Raw genomic sequence first — 12,566 nt, 5'->3', positions numbered from 1 at the left:
GTGGACATTTTAACATAGCACATTTCTTTTTATCCGTGTTGTTCATGAACTTTAATTTCAGAGGATGGAGTTTAACTCCGCCTGGTCCGTCTTGTTCATCCTGAAACAAGAAAAGCATTTGAAACAATAGACTTAACACAGCCTATAAGCAGAATATTTGATTTTAGAGAAAGACAGGAGCAGGATGACAACATACGACTTGCAAAGGGTGGCATTTTTTGCAGTGTGCGCACTAAAATGTCTCATTTGCATTTTAGGCTCTTATCTCATTACGCAGGCGCCCAGAGAGTTGATTTCCTCGTCATTCAGTGGGATTCAGAGAAACAGCATGAGCTGGATGTTTGTCCATTAGCAAGCTGTCGACTCTCCTTGAATAGATAGAACAGGTAACTTCACAGTATAATACGCAGAGTAATGACAGATCAGTATCATAAGTAAATCTGGTGTTGGAAACAGGGGGTGAGTAGTAGTGAGCAGTTAAAATTACGTTCATTTTTGTGGTAGACATTTTATTCGAAAATATCTAAATTAGTCACTCATTATTTTGTCCAACAACATTCTCCTGGAAAACACTTCAACTCTAAAATTGTAAATGCTGCACACAGTTGCTCTTGTTGAACATTTTGCCTCATAAAAAAACACACATGTACTGAAGAGGCTGAAAGAACACGAAGCTAAGAGAGGCTCGGAAATCAGTCTCGCATAAAATTTTCCAAAGTTTTGAATATTTTGACGAGTTTGTAAGATATAGGGAAACTTTATTTCTCTCTCTGTTTTACAAACACACACACACACACACACACACACACACACACACGCAGCTGCAGAGAGAGCTCTGAAGGACTTCCGAATGGCATGCTTCTCCATTACTGTAACAACAAAAACAACGTAGGCTTAGCAGAACTTGGACAAGGATACAGAGCACTCCTATACTGCACCTAATATTGTTTCCAGAGTGCAAATATGACTGTGAATATAGGCCCAAGGCCCAACCCTTGAACACGAATGAGTCTTGGTTGTAGCTGTAATTAGTTTTTACATTACTGCTTGATAATACCCAAGATAAACCTCATTGTTGAGTAAAACTAAAATATAGATAAATACAGATACTGCAATGCATTTCCATAAAGTGGAAAAGAGAGAAGGAATGAAAGAAAAAAAGAAGTTCGCCCTGCGAAACAATTAAAAAAGGCGCATACAGTCAGTGTCAATAAAAATGAAATGCCTAATTTAGATATTACGTTACGTTACATGTAGATATCAGGTCTCATGGACAGAAAACTTCCGGCGCTGTGAGGTCAGTATAATGTAAAGGTCAGTATAATAAAGCTGAAACTTCCTCCAAGAAGTCTATAACATCTTGGAGGTCAAGAATCATCCAAATTGATTTCAAGGAATCTATATATTGCCCACCCATTGCCCATCGCTGTGCGCCCTACATCCTGCACGCGCCTTCTATATTTTGTTCCCTTTTGGCCAGACACTAATTGGCATGGAACCCTCATTTAGGAGAGAGAAAGTGTGTTCGCCTACATGAGTTTAGGTGGAAGAATAGCAAATTAAAAAAAAGTGCCAAATACGAGAAAAAAACGAATCCTGCTGTCTGGTTTTCATAAAAGAACCTGAACAGACTTCAACGGTGAAACTCATCATTTAAGAGAAACGCACCACGTGGAAATCGACTGACGGCCTAAAGAGCAAGTATGAGGGGGAATAAAACAAAACCACGGCGGTTCAACACCCCAAAATGCAACGTTTTGATCATTTTAAACAGTTAAAGGCAACCCTCACAAACAGATGACGTGGATGTGGAGGTGCAGCATGAAAGCTTCACTCAGACTGCAAATAACTTGCAGCCTCCAACAAGAGACGCGTTAACGGCGCGTCACACAAATGAAACCTAAGAGAAAAAGAAAACAGCTGAACAAAAGATGGCGACATTAAAGCAAAAAAAGGAAAAACATGTCGTAAGTTTGGCCACTAAAACTAAAGGACAAATTTAGTGTGATGTTAAAAATGTCACGTTGGTCGATTTAAGAAACTTATGTGTTGAAAATATCCTCAGTGATGGTAAATGATTTCTGGCTATACACGTGCTATAATAAACGGAGTTCCATGTGCATTATTTTCTGAGTATTGCATGAAAGATTCAATATTTTGAAATGATTTATGGATGTAATAGCACACTGGGTTACATCCTCCGGCGACACAATTAAAAAAAGAAAGAAGAAGAACAATGCATGTTTAATTACACGAGTGGTCTGAAATAAATCGGCCTTGTGTAGGATGGGTTAAAGTTCAGCTGCTGCAGCCAGCAGCGTAATGGATGACTGATCAGCCACGACATGAAAACTTCTTTGCACAAAAGAAAAACACATTTAACATGATGCTCATTCATTCAAATAAGTTGTGCAAGTAAAAGTTTAATATAATCCAACAATTAGAGTTTGAAACAAAAACACTTTTTGATATTCGTTTTAAATCACATTTAAGAAAACAGAGTTTTCGCGCATCAGTGTAAAACTGAAAAAAAAAAATAAGATTAAGAAAGGAACATTTTCATTTTGCATGTCACCTTTTCGGTAAAACTTTTGAGATAACGTGCCAAGAGCCAATTAGTAAATAACTAAACAAATGAGCTCTAATGCTGCCTAATAAAATACGTGTAAATAAAATTACACTGTGGAGTAAAACTGCAAATTAAATTACGTGAAAAAAGGAAAACAAAACAATTTCTCCACAAAGCTCCATGTGCCATATGGAAAATAGCATTATGGTGACCACGTAATTTAAATATACCCAATTATACATCACAACATTATATCCTATTTTACTCCAAATAACACAAAATATTTCCTATCCGCAGCCCCCTCACCAACTCAAAGTAACAAAAATAACACTGTCTGACAAAACTGCACCTACACAATGAGCTTAAAAAGTGAAACTGCAGAAATATAAATGTATTGTTTCCATCACTTAGTCTGCATTACAGAGCAGCTGAGTGGTGTCAAAAGTCTGCTGCAGCTCAAGTCCAGTAAGACCAAATTATTATGTAAAAAGTGTTGGAAAAGCAAAATGATAGAACTGATGAAAATGAAGGACAGAGGATAACTTTCTCTATATTTAAAACAATGGAATGAAATCCTTTCTGTGGTAGAATATAGTGAGCCTTTCAAGGAACCTGTTTATGTGTACTGTAAAGTACATAAAACCTGTCCTCACTTCTAAAAAAATAAATAAATCTCAACATGTTGCGTGACCATGCCGGATAATTAGTATTTACTATGACGCATAAAATCCAAAAGTAGCCTGGAAGACATACAATGCATCAACCACAGAAGTCAGGAAGCAACAGTATACTGACCAGTGGCATCTAAACAGTCTCACCGCTGCTCTTGCTATAGACTGTAAATCTGCTGCATTAAAGTCGAACCACTGGATGTAAACAGTGTCTAAAGCCAAATGATGTCATATCTTAAACAAATCACATTGCCAGTGACCAAGCACCCACTGTGTGGCACAAAAAAGTTCCTCTTGAAGAACTACAAATCCCACTCATCCTGGTAAAAATGACAAGGTACCAAAAATGTGTGATATAGGTTGAAGCATCTGGTGAAAAAAAGGTGATTTAAAAACTAAATGCAGTGTTCTTGTGAATTTTACGCTGGAATAGTGTTTGCAAGTGCTACATGCAACACACATACACACTCAAACATGCGTGCGCACACACACACGCACACAGGGGTTAAATACACGCTCCCTACCTCCTGGCTGTCCAGTATTGAGTGTGTGGTCTGATGTTACCGCTTGTTTAGAGCCGCTTAAAGTCTGGTGAGACTTCAGCAGACAGGCAGGTGAAAGCACTGGTGTGGCTAACCACCAGTCCAGCCAGGACTCCTGGATCAGGGAGGGGGGCCTGCCCAGATGCTCTGCACCAAAGACCAGCTGTGAGGTTTGTGGCTGAAAACCCATCCACAGTTTGGCTCTCAGGAGCTGAGCCAAAGGAGAGGAAAGAGGGAGAGAAGGAAAAACAAAAGCTGCAGAGAATGCATTTCTTTAGGCTAGATCTTTTCCAGGTGGCAGGAAGGAGCAGCCTAATTTGATAGAATAAGTATGAATTTTAAGCCTCTTCAACTCAAAGAAGCACAAATATATTCATTCCTGCTTGTAATGTGTTTTCATCACGCTCTACAGTATTAATGGGACTAACACAAGCATAGAGTGGATTTTATGAGCAATTTCTAAAACATAAACAAAGGAATATTATGACTCATTCTTGTGTGGATAAAGTTCTGTTGCTTATGAATACGCAGTTTGTATATTCAGCAAACATTCCTCAGTCAAATGAGGAGACAAATGTTAGTAGAAGCACAATTCTGCTCCACAGACTGCACCTTTAAAAGTCCAACCCCTCAATCCAAGATATATCCAACCTGCCAACAGCACAACATAAAATGAATAGTTTTGTGTTTGAAATCATGACATGCCTATAGGAACTGACAGCATTACATGGCTTAACCTTAAAGAGTGGAAACACAAACCTGAGTATTGTGACAAAAAACTGTGTAACAGAAATTTTAAAAATCCAGGGACATCAGATTGAACAGTAAAACTGCAGGTTATGTTCTTATAATGACTGGAGAGTGATGTATACCGATTGATGCCTCATTTGTTGGTGAGGAGCATGAACACTCCCACTCAGCCACCATCCTCCTCTGTCTTTCACTTTCTCTATGTAAAGATGGAGAGTTGTAAACTCCCTCCTAATCCAGTATGGTTTCACCCTGCATGGCCACACATGGGCCTGTGGTCTGCCCCCCCCCCCCCCCCCCCCCACACCCCCCCCACCCACACCCCCCCCACCCTCACCCTCACCCTCCTCACCCTCAACCTCGTGAGTGAGTTTACCCTTGTTCCACTAGAAAAGGCAATGATAAGGTATCTGAGCCTCCATGGCAGTGCAGGGCTAAGAGGTATATTGTGTGTATGCAGTCACACTCACACGCACACACACACACACACACACACACACACACACACACACACACACACACACACACACACACACACACACACACACACACACACACACGATCATGCATATTCACGTACAGAGCTCTAGCCTGAGCAGGGCTGTGGGCTCAGGGTTGGTGGTGGTGGTGGGTTGGTGGCGGTGGGCTTGGGGCTGACACGTTTCTGCTAACAATCACATCACACACAGGGACCCACATTCCAACTTCCTGAAGAACCCCCCCCCCCCACCACCCTATTTCCCTGGGCTACCTCACAGCCTCCTCCCCCAACAGGTCTTGGTGGAACTGTGCTGCCATGGGCCAGACTCATGTGGTCAGTATTCTGGTCTTAAAGAAATTATTCGTGAAAATATTTACTGAAATACAAAATGACAGTGATATTAAAAAGACATCTGTTAAATGTAAAATATTCAATTAATCGGGTTAGGAGTGATAGTAGCCCATGTTTTGGGAATATTGAAGAATAAAGTTATTTGAATTAATACAATTCCAGCACATCTGGATCTAGTTCTTCTTGACATATTGGCTAGTCAGTTAGGTGAAGCACGTGTGTGTGGCTGTGTAACACACTGCATATCATGTCCTCTGCTGCCCTCTAGTGATATTTCTTAATAGTTCACTAATGACATGAAGTGTCCCAGTGCAGAGACTTACACTCAATGTCAAATTGAAGTACAAAAATTAACAAATGCAGAGTTGTGAGCGTCCTAGCCAAATGGCAGCACAGTTTACAGATAAAAAAAAATAGCACAAAACAGCAAATATGCTACACAAAACCATATAGCTATAATTAAATTGCCTTTTTTAACTCAGTACATACATGCATCATTTTGCACTGATGAAAACTGAGAAGGAAAAGATAAATATAATATTCATATATTATCTATATGTTTGACGTGTCATAGATATATTGCATGCTAGTCATACTGATACATGGTTTTCTATAGTTAATTATGACAAAAATATAATGGGGAAGTGTAATGTTTTATGTTGTATTTGTAGACTAGGTAGTTATGCAGTGTGCAGTACTGCTTATTATATTACAGATTATAACTTGTTTAACTTACAACTTTAATTACCTGTTTATAAATGTATGTGCATATGCATATATGTAATATCATGTTCACTTTTGTTTGACATGAAATTATTATAGTTATTTTTTGAGGGCTTATGGCCACATAGCTAGGTCTGGGTTACAAAACAGTTGTTTCGGTAAATACAAAGGCAGATCTTGTGATGTGGCTGTAGGTGTAACTAAACCCTCTACCTAGTGGGTACTGCATTAACCCTACATATCATGTAATCAAAAGGACACCATCATGTTGGACGGTATAAGCATAACAGAGAAAAAATATCCTCCAGAACACAAACATATGTCCAGAGACACTGATACTGACTCCAGCACAGACGCAGACAGCCAGCCACCTACCAAGCTGCGGTAATGAGCATGGGAATCATGTGGTGTGGTCTGCTCCAGCCATGGCCACATTCACAGACCCTGGAGGCCTGCAGGCCATCACATCTCACTTCGGTGAGGTCAAAGCGCCTTCAACTCTGACATGTTAAAATGCACAAATTATGACTCTGTCAAATCCAGAAATTATGAATTAGGTATTTCCTTTGCCTCATTTGAGTCTTTGGTATGTCCAGGAACAGCCTTGAGTTACTTTCAGGCTCATAAAAAGGATGAAACACATTGTAGATAAAGGCCAAACCCTGCTAAACCTTAGAGAATAAAATCTGAAACTGAGAGGTAGTAACTGTACATCTGTCTTTGGGCTTCCTCAATACACCAAGGGGAAAGCTGGGTGGAGAACTGAGCCAAATATGGCCCTAAATAAGATATGACTGTCTTGTATGATATAGAAAATTATGTAATAGTAATATAGAAGAACATACATTTCTTGACAAGAAAGAAGAAAAAAACCTTCACTTCTTTCTGAATTTGTTAAACATTCCGGACATTTTTGAAAAAGTTTCTCAAGGTTTTCAGAGATAATCAGTAATACAGTTCTTCTTCAAGATACACTCTGCATCATATCGTTTTGTAGTATTGCAATTAGTTCTTGACCTCATATCTGAATGTCAGCTTGACCAATAGCTCTTGCAACACCACAATAAACAGGCAATTAATAGGACATGAGAATAAAAAGTAGGCGTGTGGAGGTAGTGGACAGGGCAGAAGACTGTCACAGGACTGCTTAAAGCGACTGTAGGAACTGGACACTGAAGGGGCATATCACCAGAAGATGGCAGTAATGCAACTACAAGGACGCCAGCTGCTGTAAACCTCAAAGAAGAAGAAGAAGGAAATTGAATTAAAATGCAATAAACAAGATGGAAACCCACAGCTTCCCAAGCAACTTGCTTCCTTCACTCTCATCTAATCTAGCAGGAATTAAAGTGTCTGTTCTTTGGTCACATGTATTGACTGATACTGTGGGGCCTGTTAACAGAAGAGTTTGTGAGGTATATTTTGGATTGCTTCTTATTCAGAAAATATGACACAGATTTAGACTGCTAACATCTTTATTTAATACGTTTGTCTGAGTCTCTTACCTTTCCTCTCTTTTTGCACATGATCAGCTCCAGTTTCAGACAGAAGAACTGCCAAACCACACTGTGCCAACTTGGCTTTGTTTTATGGAGGTGTTCCTGGGGGAATGTGCCAAGTCTGGGATAGGTGGAGGGGAGCTGTGATACATTTTAAGAAAATGGTAGTTTTTGAGCATTTTTAAGGAAAATTTAATCTGTTTTGAATGTTAATTGACATTTGCAAACTGTGAAATCATGTCATGTAATGTATGTAGGAGCATACATAACTTTTGTGACTTAATTGATTTATTTAGTGGTGTTTCCTGTAGTAGGAGGAGCTATGGCTTATAAAAGCAGGAGTTTAGAGCCTTTGTCAAGTGGTTGTACCATTCAGTGCTAATAGAGACAAACTGGAATGGTCACCTGCAGTGAGCATAAACTTAAAAGGGCATAGTCAAATGCAGTACAGCACTACTTAAACTCCAATTTCACTGCAAACATTTGGACTCAACATTGGACTATAAAACAGCACCAAGACCTTTTTGGGCCTTTACCGCCTGACCAACCATACACTGCTGCAGGTAATCTGTTGGAAAATGTCACATATGTTGAACACTCCTATCCATTTACCCTTGTGGTAAAATGGCAAAAGATTGATAAACTTCCTGTTGGTGATGGGCAAACAAGGCTTTCTTGAAGAACAGCCTTTGTTCATTTGTTGAGGCTTCAGGTGTTCTCAAGGGGTATCTCCTGATAAAAAGAACTTACAGCAGGGAGTGTATGAAGACTGTGAGACAGAGTTGCAGTGTGTGCAATCATTGGGCTAATTAAGTCATGTAAATTAAACAGTTTATGCACATATTGAATGTGAAAAGAATGTAGTAGTGAAAGAGAAATATCTCTTCATACTTGCAGCTCAGGTCAGCTTCCCTTTGGGGAAGAGGCAGCAAGAAAACTGTAGCACTGCAAGAAAAGGATTTGGATGATGGTGAGAAGAAGGGACAATAGCAAATTACTGTACAAAGATATTGGCTATTGTTTGTCACTTTGAGGAGAGTTCTCTCAGTATGTTTGACATGGAAGCTAACTGGAGCTAATTAAGAATGATGGCTGAAGGGAAGTATTTTTCGCAAACATCAAGTTGGAAATTGGCCAAGGGTTGCTATCAAGCAGGCAAAGACAGTTGTTTGACATGGGGTTAAGGGTACAGGTAAAGGCAAATCTGCATAATCTACAATTACAACAGGAAATGGTACTATTTATGGTGGAGCAGTTGGTTTGACAGTGTTGTGTTTTGACTGTTATGGCATAGGTAGTAAGAGAAATTATTTATGTCTAGGGGAATTTACTAACACTAAACCTTGCAGCAATACCAGCTTGCTACAGGCGTAACAGGACTGCCATTGGTTTCTGACACCAGAGAAAGGATGCCAGTCGTACCTGAACTCCTGTGAGTTTGACTCGTATCCCTGTGTTTCCCTTGAGCTGGGTGGGTAGCGCTGGTCAGTGTCCTCTGGTGCACTGACGGCTCACAGCTTGGCATTTGTTTCAGTTAATTTTGGTTAAGATGTAAACGTACACAGAGACCAAACAAAAATACTTCAAGGATGAGGGCTTTTATTTATTGCCCATCTGTCTCAACAAACAAGTTACTTGCTATAACTGCAGCATGCCACTATTCCTGCATTTGTTTTCTTCCTCCTCCTCCCCTCAGCGCCTTGTTGTTCGGCAACCAATCAGTGGGACAATGGTAACTATGTGACGTGACAATGGTGTTTAAAGTTAATCATATCTTTGAAAAGAGCTGCAAATGCACTGTGTTGTGAGATAGAAAGGAAGTCATGGACATTAAAAAATGGTTCAAAAACACGCAGCCTCATCCTTACAATACTGGATAATGATCATAATCTAAACTGAAGCAACACCACCGACTGAAATTAGCCTGCCCAACCCCTTCTCAAAAAACCCTCTGCTTGACACGGCCCTTCCCTAATAATAGTAGTAGTAGTAGTAGTAGTAGTAGTAGTAGTAGTAATAGTAGTAGTAGTAGTAGTAGTGTCATTGGACGGTGTCAGTTACTATTTTTCTTTCTCAGGTGTGGGAACATTTTGACTTGACCTCGCCAAATAAGGAAAGTGATATTGGTTAAAATTTCAAAACTATTACTTAAAATTAGCTGTACTTTAGTTCTGGAATTGCTTAAGCTATTTGAATTAATGTTACTGCCAGCTATTCCTTTGACACACAGGTTACAGGTTCAGGGCTCACTGTGCCCTCAGCATTTGTCATATAATGGGAATACATTCTCGATGATGAGGAATTTTTATGCTAAGCATCAGAAGTCCCTTCCAAAGCCAAACTTGGTCAGGTCTGGAGCGCAGTGGTAATCACGGACAGGCATCAATACGTCCAGGATGCAACTCAACAACGCGGAGGACTTCCACAAACTTTCCTGCCCCCTTCACCTCAAAATGTATTATTTATTCTAACCCTGCCCCCTAACTAGACTTGCTCTCAATTCTTCCAAACTCTCTTTTAAACACCAACAAGAAGGACTTTTGAACTTCAGCTTATGCTAACTTAAACTGGATCTTAAAAGTTATTGGGAACTCAATTTAAATGACATGGAACTGTTACAAACAAGTAGGGTGAGTGTTCCCACTTGGTATGATGCGTCAAGTAAATAAACTGACTGCATTTTATCAATCCATCTTCCCTTTATCTGACTACTTCTGACAAAGTGAAGCAGAACAGAATCAGAATCAGAAACTATTTATTGCCAAGTAACCTACATTACAAGGAATTTGCTATGGTCTGCTATGGTGCTACATTTTTTTTTAACATATAACGTATAATCTGACAGACAACAAGCATGTAAAAATATAAAGGGGGCCAGTGCTAGACTTTGGCCGTGTTCGTCAGGTTGACTGCAGAGGGGAAGAAACTGTTTTTGTGGCGGGAGGTTTTGGTCCTGATGGACCGCAGCCTCCTGCCAGAGGGGAGGGGGTCAAACAGATAGTGTCCGGGGTGGGAGGGGTCGGCAGCGATCTTCCCTGCTCTCCTCAGGGTCCTGGAGGAGTACAAGTCCTGAAGAGATGGGAGGTTGCAGCCGATCACCCTCTCTGCAGAGCGGATGATACGCTGCAGTCTGCGTCTGTCCTTGGTGGAGGCAGCAGCGTACCAGACGGTGATGGAGGAGGTGAGGATGGACTCTATGATGGCAGTGTAGAAGTGAGCCAGCATTGTTTGTGGCAGGTTAAACTTCCTCAGCTGCCTCAGGAAGTACATCCTCTGTTGGGCTTTCTTGATGAGGGAGCTGATGTTCAGCTCCCACCGGAGGTCCTGGCTGATGATGAAGCCCAGGAAACGGAAGGACTCCACAGTGTCCACTGGAGAGTCACACAGGGTGATGGAGGTGGGTGGGGCTGCACTCTTCCTAAAATCCACAACCATCTCCACTGTCTTCGAAGCGTTAAGCTCCAGGTTGTTGCACCAGGTCACCACATGGTCAATCTCCCACCTGTAGGCAGACTCATCCTCACCAGATGACACTGCACAATGGATGTCCACTAATATGGTCATTTTAAGAGACCATTACAATTCAGTGCTGACTACAGAGCTGGAGAACGGCAGCTTCTTTTAAACAGCTCCAACTTCTAAGGACAACTACAACTGCCACCTTTTCCTATGGCTTCTATCCTTGTTCCGCCACTCCATTATGCAGTTTTTTTGACACGACAACAGCAATTTTAGTTTGACTTCTCAGACCCGAGAGAGATAAGATTGAGGTGAAGCCAAATGATCTGGTCCGTTGGACTAAAGATGCTGCCAGTATGATTCGACATCACTGGCTTTCACAATAAAACATGTGAAGGGGGAGAATTGTTCGTCAGCAACTCCCCCATCTCTATTGTTTTTAATATGTGTTTAGACTCAGTAGGTCAAAGAACAAGGTTTTGGAAATGGGTTTGACCTTTACTTGTATGACCTGTTGTCTGTGACTTTATCTTATTGTCTTTTTATACCAGTGGGTCCCATTACCAGTATACAAGCTAAAATGTGTATGAGTACATATGTAATTTTTTTTTTATATGTGGATTTATTGCTCCTGAGATCTTTGACATCAATATTTATTATTTTTAATATACTTAAAGCACTAAAACCCAATGGTAGTTCCACTATCTTCTAAATTTTAAGAAGTGGAAGGAATATGCAGTCATTTTCAAGGTGGGTCTTTAATTCAGTCATCATTTCCTGCCTAGTTGGGTAGTGTTTTTCTTGGTTCGAGGTTCCATTCTTGAGATACAGAAGGGGCACACAATGGAGTTTTCTTAGTTTTTTCTTTTTAGAAAATAGGTTTTCAACAAGCAATGATGGAATGCTAACACTGCAAACTCGAACTGCAGTGCTGTTTCTGGATGGGGGGCCTACTTTTGTCTTTTTGGGGGAGGCTGCAGAGCAACTATTTGAAGTTGTCTCTGACAGCATTTAGCGACTCTATTGTCATTGTTTTGTAGAGCTCCTTTTTCAGAAGCCTGGTGTCTGGGACTACAGTCATTAAGAGGTGATGGCCACCATCCACGTACCCAAGTGTGTATCCCACTGCTTTTCGCAGTGTACTGATGCCATCTTGGGTGTAAGTATTGAGCTCCACATGTTTTTTTTGATGAAACTGTAATTTAACAAAAAAGAAACAGAAAAACATAACACTTCATAAACAAATGAAAGAAACTGAAAACAAGGTAAAGAGTATTCCACTGACAACGTGACATCACTTGAGGAAATTTATCAGTTAAATTTTGCACAGGTCCTCCAGCAGCCACAGAAGGCTTTTTTTGATAATTTTTTTTATAAATCAGCAAATATTTCCCTGTGATTTGGGTTTCAATGATAGACCTACAGCCTCCCTTACACTTCATCTCTCAATGTCTCAGGGAAAGACTTTAACCTGCTGCTATAACTTTTGTCCTCTTGGGGGCAGCAAACAAGTTATGAACT

Source organism: Enoplosus armatus, chromosome 18, assembly GCF_043641665.1.
Source record: "Enoplosus armatus isolate fEnoArm2 chromosome 18, fEnoArm2.hap1, whole genome shotgun sequence".
Classification (NCBI taxonomy): domain Eukaryota; kingdom Metazoa; phylum Chordata; class Actinopteri; order Centrarchiformes; family Enoplosidae; genus Enoplosus; species Enoplosus armatus.
The sequence above is the reverse complement of the archived record's forward strand: the minus strand, read 5'-3'. Positions refer to the sequence as shown.